At 37.3% G+C, this 13,039-nt stretch overlaps 1 protein-coding gene across 2 annotated transcripts in view; it reads right to left on the minus strand.

Annotated features, from left to right (window-relative positions):
- ADGRL2 (adhesion G protein-coupled receptor L2) overlaps positions 1-13,039 on the minus strand; it is a 155,862-nt gene that overhangs the window by 103,642 nt on the left and 39,181 nt on the right. The gene's annotated exons all lie outside the window — the stretch shown is intronic.

The following is a 13,039-nucleotide window of genomic DNA, read 5'->3' on the forward strand; positions in this document are numbered from 1 at the left end:
TGCCAAGGACTGTGTTTCCTCTCTGTAAGGTCTTTTGTGCTTCGTGTAAGCAAAAGTCAAGCCAACCTCAAAAGCAGTATCTGATTTTCTGGACAGTTTCTCTGATAGGATGTAGCTGGGGCTCTGTTTATCTGAAATAATGCTTGACAGCTGCATCCCCCAAGCACATGCTCGAATACAACATCCCAAGATGTGTGAAGCATGTATAACAAAATGAAACTTAAAGCAAGACAGCCGAGTCAGAGTAAATCCCTGTTTCATTGAGTTCTTTCCTGACTGAAAGACGTGGAGACTGTCTCTTGGTAACTTACAGAGAAACCAGCAGGTCTAGGGGGGAATATAGTGCCATTCTTTGCCTTTTTCTTTTTTTTAAACATTGATTTTGAACAGCACATTAGAAAAAAGGATGACAGAATCAATAGAATTTAAGATGCTCTTGTAATCTGAGTTTAACTTCATAGTAACACCTCTAATCAAAGGTGGGGAACCCTTTGTGGCATTTTGACATCTACATCTATCATGTGGATATGGCTTTTATTGAGCTGAATTAACAGCTTTACTCAAATAATTAAAATCTAGCCGCCCAAAATGTCAGAGTAAAAGTAGTTTAGCACTTCATCTTTCTTGTAAAAGTGTAATTTTAATCTCTGCATTATGCCAGCTGTTTTGTGGGTTTACAATAAAAGTAATCAAGCAGTAGAACAGAAAAAGAAATTGTAAAACAGCAAAAGAAATAACATCACAGTAGCCTGCCACATGTTGAAATTAGCACCAATTTTACTCCATGGAAATTAAATCCACCTATAAAACTGATAATACCTCAAAACTGTAAGCAAGGGAATACTTAAAACATCAAATCCAACCTGGGTTCTATTTTTCTCCTTAAATAAAAAGAGTCATAAAAATCCCTCATTTCCTCCCAGAAGTGGAAGTAAAAATATCATGGGTTCTATCCTTCAATTTTTCTTCTCACATCCTGTTGCTTTGGAAAAATCTGATTCTCCAACTACAAATGGAGTTTAAAAAGACTGAGGCCATATTTTCAAACGGCATAAACAAGCATCACCACAAAAAAAAAAAAGGGGTGAAAAAAAGACTTTGCCTTTCATCTTTGCTGCTCCTCCCTTGTTTAGGCTAGGTGTTTTGTGGTGTGTGCTTGCTTTTTTTTTTTTCCAGGGCAAGTGGATCACCCATGCTGAATAACTGATCAGGGTTCAGACCACATTTTTGTAGGGAGGGGCAACCTAAAGTAGAAAACAGGTCCCAGGGACGGAGAGACGGGCAACATGCTTTTTAAGTGGTCACACTGGCTTATTTCAATCGCAAATGAGTATAATCTCAGGTTTTTATTACACTCAATAGTTGAAGGATTTTGTAATTTAATTAATAATTACTGAAATATACACAAAGCAACACATATTGATAGTCCTCCATAATAGAGATTCCTTTTCTGTCTATTACTTGTACTGGAGTACAAGACCATTTACACTAACAGATACGACCTTTAAAGATGATGGAATAAGTGTGAGACAGGGCAGGCTAAGGAGATGAAAGATGATGCCGGTGCCACAGTCATTTTATGTTAAAGGCTCTGCTTATATGTGTAATTCATACCACTGAAGTCAGAATAATTTGAGAGCTGAGTTTTCAACAGCCTTTATAAATGATGTGTTTTGTTTCAGGAAACGTCGTCTTCACTAAAATGCTGGTAACATGTATATAATTATGTCAAAATAAAAACCACAGTTTTTAAAAAACTTCAAAGTCTTAATTTTAAAAATAAGCTACATCTCAACGACTGTTTTTTTTACTACCTTGATGCCAATTATTTTGAATTTTACTGATACATATCTTTGTTTCAGCCAGGTTTTTTCCTTACTAACTGCATTAACAATGTTAACAAGAGAACCATATTTTCCATACAGATGAAAAAAAAACCCTTCATAGTCATGGGGTTTTTTTGTTTTTTTCCACTTCTCTTATGGTTTAAAATGCAGAATATGTATTTCAAATTATGAGACTTGTACCACAGCAGCAGAGACCCTACAGCAAAACACTTCCAAAGTGCCATGCACTGTCCCTAGATGGACAGCATGGCTTCTTATTTATTTCAGTAGGAGGCTCAGACAGGAAAGGAAGGCGAAAAGAAGGAAAAAAGTAATAAGCACCTGGGGAAGAGATTAAATTTAACCAATAAAAAACTAAACCCAATCTTAAAGACTTCTACTCATTTTGGGAAGGTGCTGACACACTTCTCACCTCTGTAAAGTAAGGAGTAATGAGACAACTTAATTCTTTCATATTTCGATAATGCTCACTATGCCTATAAATTGAAGTTAAAATTCCTAGCAAGAAATTTTCACTGCTGTGACTTGGATCCAAGTCCGAACAAGCATCTAGGCTGATAGAGCTGAGATAACTCACAGATCAAATTTCTAGGTTAAATTAATACATCCCTCTAGTACTCCTTTTAGGCTGAGTAAGGTGAAGTGAATTTCATTAAGAAAATCTGGAAAGTGCTGTTTGAATTGGCAAGGAAATAGGGTAGGCTGGTGGGAGGCAGAGACTAGCAGCTGAACACATCTGCAGCCTAAACTCCAAACCTGTCCAGAAAGCCACAATCCTACCGGGTGAAAGGGGAAAAAAAAGATACAAGAATATGCACTAAAGAATGCACTCTTATCTGGACTGGCCACTAAACCAACATTAACTTGAATGTTTTGATGCTTCTGGGAGATTAAGAATTGCCCCCAAGGGAAACACTGCAAAAGAAAATAGACATGAGTTCTAAAAAATTTTTTCTTTTTTTTAATTGTAGACAAGCCAGAAATATAGAAAAACAGCTGAAGGGGAAATTAGAGAGAAAATGAAAGTCCTGTAGACAATGAGGAACTAAGAGGGTTCTGATCTTTCCTGTGATTATTACAGCTAACAACCCAGTTAAGAGAGATGTTAAGATACTTTCCTATTTCTAACCCCTTTAGAGCATCAACAATGCAAAAAACACAACAGACAAATACTTTAATTGTAGTGCTAGTTCAGTTGTTTTTACTCTTTGTTTAAAAGTATATTGTGTTCATATGGCTAAGTGTTTTTGTTTGTTTTGCATCAACCCCACTCAAGCTGTGGAAAAAGCTGGAGTGGGTGAACAAAGGCTTTTCTCCCTCAGACACCTTCCAGATATTCCAAACCTCACAAAAACGGATTACAAAAACTGTAATATTTGTCTTTCATTATTTTGAGGTCCCATGTGAGAAACTGCATATTACTCATTACAAAAGTCTCTTGCACGCAATTATTTGGCCTGAGAGGCTGCAGCTTTTTCTGCACGAGAAGCATTTTGCTCCTCCCACCCTGCAGGAACATCTTGTTGCAATCTGCCTCTTGCCAAACGGGGCACCTTGCTGCCTGCGAGGCATCAGCCAGGGAACATCTTTCTCTGGTCTGACACTCATAATCCCACTTGCCAGGCTGCTGCTGGCAATTTAGCAGGAAACGTATCCCAGCGCTGTTGCTCCCATGTCCTGACCACGCCCTGTACAGGTTAGGTAGGTAAACATTTTTAGTCATTGAGAGGTGTGAAAGGATCACCTTTTTGATTAGAAAACAGAAAAAAATAAGTAAAATACAAAAGCAAAAATGTAGAGCTTCCTTCCCAAGCAAACTCTGACTAGCTCTTGCACTTGTCTTGGTTCATTTGCAGGTGTTTGAGCTCCTCCTTTACCCATAGCTAACTTGCTTCAGAGAGTTACTCGCAGCTACATTTCCTCTGTTCCTTTGTTAAAGATGGAGTCCCCCCAGGGCTGCTCACAGCACTTGCTTAGGGCTACCTTCCTCTCCCTTCCATCAAAACTCTCCTATTAGGCATCTCTGCCTTTCACAATTTCCAGAACTAGTCATATCAAATACAGCTATGGAAATTTGTATTTCCCCCTTCTGCTTTCTGGAGTAAAAATTTATTTAAAAAAAAAATGCAGTTAAGTAGGACACCACACTTCTTGAAACAGGGCATAATGTTTCATTCAAGTGAGATTCAAGATTTACTATAATGTAGAACTTCAGATTATAAATCTCATATATTTAGAAATATTCAGCATATACACAGCTTACATATTGCCTAATGCCTCTTTTTTAGTGCTTTGGCTAGCATTTACACTGCCTCTCCATGGCTGCTTCATACCAGTTGGGAAGTCTTGTCACTAAAAAATGCAGCTTCCTCCAGCTGAAACTTAAGTGAAAGCAGTAAACAAAACAAATCTCCAATTCTGCTACAGTTGTAATAACCAACTCCTTTGTTCAGATTCAGATCCATTAAGATCCAGTAACAGAAAATACACCATGTTAAAAGGTGAACGAATACAGTCTGTGTTTCTTAAAATAGCTGATCTATTATTGCCTTCTGCAAGAATCCAGCCTCTTCTGCACAACCTGAACACAGAAAGTGCCATCCTCTGGCAACAACTGCTCACTATGTGAATAATGAAATCATAAGAAAATAGTTGAGAACAGTGACAGCTATATCTTGAAGTAGAACTGAACTGCACAATAATGTGCTTAAATACTTTTCAACTGTTGACAGAACAAAGGAGATTACATGGTGACCGTAGGAAATACCAGTATGATGAAAACAATGGAAGAGTTTATTTCTGTAGCTCAGCCTCTATCTCCCCTTACATATTCTTCAAAATAGTCTTCATGATATAAAGCTGAAGACCAAAAAGAAAGTATAAAGCCAAAAGGAACACACATTGCAGTGCAAAAATTGAAAAAACCAAACCAACCTTCAAATAATCATTACATTGGAGTTACAAGACATAATACAGTATATTACTAAAGGCAAATAGTAAATTTAAATTAAAGGATATAGAAGTTAAATTTGCTTAATATAATAAGATTAGAATTTTTATTTAATATTTTTCTTAATTCGAAGAACCACTGTTCTTAAAATATGATGTCATACATATTACTCTTAAAAATCACTTAATATTTTTCCAATATAAAATATTTCACTATGAATATTTCCCATTTATTTAATTTACAAGCATGTTTTTGTATTACGAGTTTTGGAAAGGAGTGAAAAAATTGTGGTTTTGTGAAAGTGTCCAGTTTTCTCTGAATTCAGTTTGTTTCTACATGATCAACCACTGCTGAACTCATAAATATCACAGTAAAACTTATGAAACTGCTACAACAAATATCATAAAGAAAATAAATGAGAAATGGCTGATCTGACTTTCTGCTCAGGCTATTTCAGGATGAACAGATCAGCTTCCCAGATGTCTATTCATGCCAGGACTGGGAAAGCCATTATAATGAAAATCAGAATTAAAAGGTCTGGGGCCTTACCTGGCCTGGAGGTATTCTCTGAAAAAACCTGTTTTTCCTGGTCTAGGAGTCACAGAAAGAACTGACCCCTTGAACAAGGTAAATGAGTTCTTCAGAGGCCTGGAATAAATTCCTAGGCTCAAAATGCTTTTTGGTCTTTGCTATTTCCCCATTTCCTTCAGGTTAATGAACTTCAGCAGAAACAAGAGCTGGAAAACACCACTCTCACAGTCTCATAACTATGTTTTAGGCACCTAAAATACAGGTACAGTGCCTAATGGCATCCATTAACACACTTTCAGTAACACCTAAGAACCTACAGCATGCACCTACAATGAAGTAGTTGCCTCCATCTCTAAGCATTATCAACACTTTTAAAAATACCTGCTCTTAGGACAGAAAATTGAAGCTTTGTAAAAACTAGAGCACTGATGGGAGATTGAGGAAATAGTTTCAGAGTTAATTTGATCCATCATAAAACTGCATTGCATGTCCCCATCAATGCCCAGCCACTTCTGGGGCTTGGAAACAACTCAGGTGGGTGCTGGACTAGGGCCAAGCCCCAACTCCTGTCAGCATAAGGCCACTGGGGTGGGGGGGATCCAGCAGTCCAGGCTGGGGTGCAGGAGGAACATCCCCATTCCAGAGCAGGGCAGAGAACTCCTGGGACTGAACCCATTGAGAAATGGGGACACTGTAACCCCAAGCCTGTGAAGCAAACTGACCTGTGCAGAGAACATGCACTGGCAGTAGCTCAGACATGCAAAGAGAAGAGATCTACTCCATGACACAAAACCCCACACCCTGAGGTTTCAGGCAGCCTGATTTGCATAGAGTAACTGCATGCTCAGGTATTTCTCCAGCCTCATTCCATTTGGGACTACAGGTTGGGGCTTCTTTTTCCCTTTGGAAAGGCTGGTTTTGGGGGGCTTTTTTTCTTGGTTTTGCTTGTTAGGTGTGGGGTGTTTTTTCCTTAATTAACAAGCTGCTCTGCAACAGCTCCTGAGTGCTAGTAAATATTAACTTAAGAAGTAGAGGCAAGAAATAAAACAAGTGTGAAGGTGCAACTACTAATAAAATTGTCTTGGGCAAATATATATAACTGAGATGCTCAGTTCACTCAGGTTCATGAGTAAAGACCATGAATTTTAGACTGCATAGAATGCCTAAGAATGAAAACTGTAACTCCTATAAGAAGGGTAGAAAAATGCAAGGAGAAATCATAAACAAACAGATGTTGCACTTACTCGTAGTAAGGAATGTTCTGTACAGCATTAAAGTAACCTAAAAGGGCAATTAGATGACAGCAACATTTCTGAAGTTTCTTTAGATTCATTTTAATAAATATCAGGTAAAGGGAGGGATAATTTAGCTGTCTGAATTACTGGATTATGAATTAAATGGTTCCTTTTAACATTCTGTACCCAAACCACAGTCCTATTAAGCATAAGACTGTAATGTGAATTTTTAAAGAATGAGAAAATATTATCAGTTCTGCAAGTGATTAAGTCTAGCCCAAAAAGAACATGTAAGACAAATGCTTTGGAAAGCCTGCCTTTTTGTATAAATGACAGATCAAAGTGTTATTAGTAAAATTATATAATCCTGTTAAACTGGATCCTGGAAAAGAAGTACCAAAAGGCAATTTAGATTCTACCTCTTCCTTAAACCACCACGTTTTATTTATTTTAATTTGCAGGTCCTTGCTAAACTCTTACTGGCATGCACGCTCTTTTCTTTCCACTGCAATCACAAGACAGGACAATCAGGTTTGTTATCACAAACCCCTCAAACATAACACACACATGCATACATCTTTCTTGGGTTGTGGAATAGCAGTCTTCTGCTTTTCACACTCACAAATTTTATAAGGACAGAAAAATTCTCACAAATTTATCTTCTGCTCTTCACTGAAGATTTAAAAAAAGAGAGAAAAAAACCTCATACACAGATGGATGGAGATTTCTTACACATTCTGCACTCTGTATTGTCACCACAGGACCACCTGCAGTCCTGCACTGTCCAGATAGGTGTTCTCAAAAACACCTGGGTAAGCTGTTTGCCCAAGGACTATGTGCTGGAGATAAGAGGTAATTAGCAAATGAAACTGTTCCTAGCACTCCTCCTTCAACATTAAGTGCAGAGCTGCAGCAGCAAGCTGGCACCTGGTACAGGGAAATGCTAGATGTGATCATTTCAATTTACACATTCAGCATTACATCCCATATGCTTGTCAATGTGAAAGTGTCAGTGATAACAGAGGTACCCTAAGAAACTGCTCTGTTGAAATGCTGACATGAAGTTTTTATGTATGAAACAGACCCTCTACTCTGGACCATCTGTAACTTCTTCCATTTCTCATGGGGCATGTGTTGGCCATAAAATCTTTCCATTAAAAAAACATATAAAAAATTAAGCTCGTGTTTAAAGGGAAAATTTTAAGCCCTTAAACATCCATAAACCAAATTTATATATCAAAGTATTTTTCATATAAACACACTACTTGCTCAGCAAGAATAAAAAAATTGCTGAGCAGAAAAACTTTGTTGCAATTAGATACAGCAAAATTTATAGCTGTGCTGCAAAATTAAAGGAAAGTATCTGGCACTATGACTTGTACCAATATAAAAAATTAAACAAACTGGCAAATTATGACGGTTTTGTCTCTTGACTCTGTGGTATGCTTTTCCATGCCCATATTCTGTACACATCTGAAACTCACAGGTGTTTTTTTCCAAAATGCTTTCCAATGGTTTCACAACCAGAAATTTCTAAAGTACAACAAAAGTAGGAAGCTTCTTTTGTGTGAGAAGTGACAAGTTTGCTGAATTAGGTGACCAACTAAGGCTAAGCAAGACAATGCACAGAAGCAGAATGATTTCCTCTGCACAGCTGAGGTCTGTGAGGTGGCGCCGATCATCAGAAAAGGATGATGGAGAGGGTGGAGGGAGAGAACAGGATGGCAAAATTTATCAGGCAGCAGTTTTATTTATCATACTCCTTAAATGATCTGAAAATGCATTGAGAAGTGAGAGATGGAGAAATATTCTCTGTGATAATCTCTTTAAAAAGTAAAGTTGACAAAAGACAAGGAGATTAATGGCCACAGTAATGCACTCCAAAAGCTAAAAACACAAATTAAGTATTTTTTTAAAATCCTAAGCAGTGAGTCAAGAAATATCTACTGGTCCTCAATGACAGTGGCTAATTAAGAAATGTACAATTTCTTATTTCGTAAAAAAAAAAAAAAAAAAAAAAAAAAAAAAAAAAAAAAAAAAAAAAAATCTTCTTATTTCTTAAATGGCAATTTCTGTTCCAGTAAAAGTACTTGCACTCTTAAAATCCCTAAAGTAGTCTTGAAAAGGCTAGCTTATCTGGGAAATGAACCATTTGGAAAAACCTTGTTTTCCTCCTCAGGACACAAAATCAGATGCAACTCTGAATCAACCCAACCACACCCTTATAAAGACACAAAGGCTGTCTTCATATTTGCACTTGTAAACCCTTGCAGACATTGGGATACCCTTCACCATCTTCATAACTAAATCAAGGAGATTCAGGCTCTAGATACCCTGACTTTAAATGACAGTGTCCCACAAAGGAACATTAATCATGTTAAGTGTCAAACTGGTACTGTATTCTAACAAAGAATGACACATTTTAGACCATTTTTCTCCCTTGAAAAGAAAATGCCCATTCAACTGGCACAATGGTTTCCCAAGCTTCAGTGGATGCATGGATCTCACTGGTTTTTCATCTATTTAAGGGTGAAGCACTCTGACAGCTCCACCATGACCTATACCTCTCCCAGTTGTCCAATGCCTGGGTGACATGGTTCAGGGAAGAGGCTGGGGGAAAATTCTTCCTAAAAGAGAACAAAAGGCTGTCTCCTGCCAGTCCTGCCTCCTGATCAGTCCATCACAGGGGTGCCAGAGACTACAAGGGAGGTGATGGGGTGACAGAGCAGGAGCCAACACTTTGGACCACCATCAGATGGAAATCCTCCAGCTCAGTATCCTGTGGCTCACCCCACCCATGTGCAGGTACCCTCTGTGATGTCAGCTCCAGGGCAGGAACGTCCCCTGCCCAGGCGCACGGATGGGCTTTCCAAGGCACACTGCTCACAGCAAACATCTTCTGATAATTAAATCTTAATACTTTCACTTTGGAAAGCAAACACCAGACACAGAGAAGCTGTACACATCTCCCCATGCTCCAGAGACTTGCCTAAATAACTTGTCAGCAGTACTATTTGAAAGCATGTAACTTTAATATGTTAACAGCAGACATATGATCAAAAATATGCATTTTCCATAGAAAACTGGAATTTGTCAAGGGGGAGGAAAGAGATGCAAGTGCATTTATTATTGTCTAATTTTATTGTTTTAAGTATTTATTTGGGATCTAATCTAGAAACTGATGTTATACATTTTAACCATATGCTTTATGAGTGGGATTTTTTTCCTCCCTTTAAGCAACATCAAAGCCTTCCATTACCCTCATCAGAGGTACTCCAAGTTCTGGCCTCCTAAACACAACAAACACAGAAAACAACTAAAGTGCTTCTCCTAAAGTATCTGACTGTGAGGTCTAGGTGTATATTCAAGTGACACATGCAAAGCTGACAGCTCTAAAAACAGACTTAATAGCTTAGGTTGCAGACATGCTATTGTGTTGTCAGCAGAATAAGCACTCTTGTAACCTTCAATACATTGGTTGAGGAAACTAAAAAACTTGAGCTTGGAAAAGGGAGGAAAAACAAAATTAAGGATTCTAAGTCTAGGGAAGTTAGTCTACTATCATCAAAAGGAGACATCTACCTATGCTGCAGATCTAATTCAGGAGGCATGACTTCATAAATGCTCAAAAAATAAAAAGGAAATTTTAGCTGAGCATATATGTTCACACTGTCAAAATATATCTATACCTATACCTATATCTATGCATAAAACTACCCAGGTTTAAGCTCTAACTATGCAGGTAATTTGTTGAAAACTTAACTCCCAATGAAGGGTATATGTGTGTGTGGGCATTAAAATGGGAATTGATTCCAGAGGCTTTTGTTCCAATACCTCCTCCACTTTTAATTCCCCCAGGTTTTCTTAAGAATGTATCATAATTGAGAACTATTTTCATGGAACAGTAATTGTAAATAAGTGGGATGTTGGAGATGAATTGTACGTCTAAAAATGATTTTATGTCTAAATCATTAAATATCATGCAGTGAACATAGCATCTTTTGCCCATTTAAATGCTTGACTGGCATAAATAAATATATATTGAAACGTCCTTCTAAGAACAAAATTTTTACTTAACAAGCTTCTAGGGAAAATCCACCTCATGAGGCCAAACCAAGGTACCAAAAAAAAATGCATTGTCTTTTTACTGATAGATATATTGTTAACACTCAGGAGAATTGCTTGTGAGCAGTTAACACCACCCTATCAAGATATAAACATGTTGCCAAAAATTCTCAAAATCTTCAGGAATGAGATTTCCTTGTGTTATTTCTTCGTAATGTCATTGGTAACAATTCATTGGCCCTTATCAGACAATTCCCTTTTTCTATCATTCCATTTTTACCTGCCTAATCAGTTGAACAAAAGTACTTTATGTAAAACGATTCCTTTAGTTGCCTTAGCTACAAGTCCCTGCAGTATTGTATAATTGAAATCTACTCACGTAAGTTAGGAATAATTAGGCCCCAAAATTAAGCCAAACACAAAGTTAATTCAAATAGTCAGCTGCTGTCATTTAAATGGTTACAGGGTTTTATTGTAGCTTAACATCCTTGAATGCTTCTAAATGCACCATTTTTCCCCTCTGTTACAACCTGATCCTTTGCTCCAGATGGAAACAGGATCAAGAGAATGAATTTTGATTATGTCATAATCATTCATACCTTGACCAAAGATTTTCTTTACTAGTTTTTCCCAGTTATTGTCACTAGATTTTCCTATTTTATTTTTTAATCAGCCACATAAAAAAAGGAAATAAAAAGTATCAAAACAGATGAGGCTCAGAGGTAAATAAAGTCAGAATCACTGAGTCTGTCAAGTGACATTAACATGATGACAAATTTTTAATAGCAAATATTCAGAAAGTCTCTCTTCATACTTCAGAAAACCTTTTGTAAAAAGAAGGCAACATAGAAATACAGTTAAAATGGATCCATGACAAATCTAAGACCTAGAAAATAATGCATCAAAGAGATGAGACTAAATATCATAACAGGAATTGTTCTCAGGACTGAGTTAGGACTCTGTTGACTTATCAGTGTTGAAATTTGAAACAATTTGTACAGAGAAAATAATTGTTATATTGTTACATATAAAACAGAAGATAATTGCTACAATTTAGATTACTGTGTAACCAGTAAATGAAAGACTGCTGGTTAGATGTATTTCTGACTGTTTTTCTGTAGGCACTCAGTTTACACTGCAGAACAAAATGCTGTATCATAAATCCTTCAAGACAGTTTACATATGGATGACTTCCAGCCTTTTGTATTGTGAATTTTTTAAAATGTACTGATGCCTTTTATATATAGGAAGATATACATACATATATAGATCTTTAGACTAGCGTAAAGATAGAGAAGATTACTGAGCACGATTTGAATTGAAGGCCTAAACCAAGCAGTTTATGCATGATATAGTGTGCTGATTTTTTTTTTTTTTTCCCAGCTGGTGCATTAATACACAAAGTGATGTTTTGTGGACCCTGTCCATCTTTATGGGTAATAATCCACATCACAAAACGCCCGTTTGCCCTCTAGTACTTTCTATACCTCACTCTTCACGCATGCCAGTTTCATCTGTTGCAAATTAAACGATGCAAAAGCATAAGCAACAAACTGTTCAGTTTTATTTACTAAAAGCATATTTATCTTAAGCCAATGAAAAGCATGATCAGTCCTCAGCCAGAAACCCAGACTCTTCCAACAGACTTTCAATGGTCAATGTTACAGTGTTGCAGAATAAATAGACATTTAATTCTTACAGGAACACTTTGCAATTAGAGGCAATTCACAAGCCTAAGCAAATAAGCTCAATGGGAGAAATACTGAGAAAGGCAGATATAGTCACATGAACAGGATCAGTGGCACACAGGAAAATCTGACTGAAGCTCATTCAAAGGATGGTTAAAACAGAAGTGATATGAAACAGCACTGAAGCCTATAAAAGGCAAACATTTCCCATTTCTTTTCCAACTAAAAGTGCAACACACAGGCAAATCTGGATTCAGTGTCAACTTCCTCTCAGGTTTCCTAAATGAATTACCTAATTCAAATTTAACAAGAAAATTGCTCCAACAGCACCTTGCATTAATTGTACTTTCTGCTGGAAGAGAACAGAACTACCTAACTCCTGAGAGAGACATCAAAATCCCTGACAAGGGAGAACACAAAAGCCAGCTTTCCTTCCATCATCAAGATCCCTCATAAAACTCACTGAGCGCTGTATCCAACAACTGAAAGTTATGTGGTCCCCCTGGGTTTCTCACATGTATGGGTTGCTCAGGCAACAGATGAAAAAAATTCATTTTGCTTCCCAACTAGTCTCTCCCACACATCTTTTATACACCAGGAAAACATCAGGGATTATTATACTAGTATAAATTGAGAAAACAAAAAGAATGAAACATTCCCAACCACCTGGACTAGTCCAAGCTCAGAAGGAAGAACCAGGGAATATCCCCTACCACTACCAAC

Source organism: Coloeus monedula (genome assembly GCF_965178545.1).
Source record: "Coloeus monedula genome assembly, chromosome: 9".
NCBI lineage: Eukaryota > Metazoa > Chordata > Aves > Passeriformes > Corvidae > Coloeus > Coloeus monedula.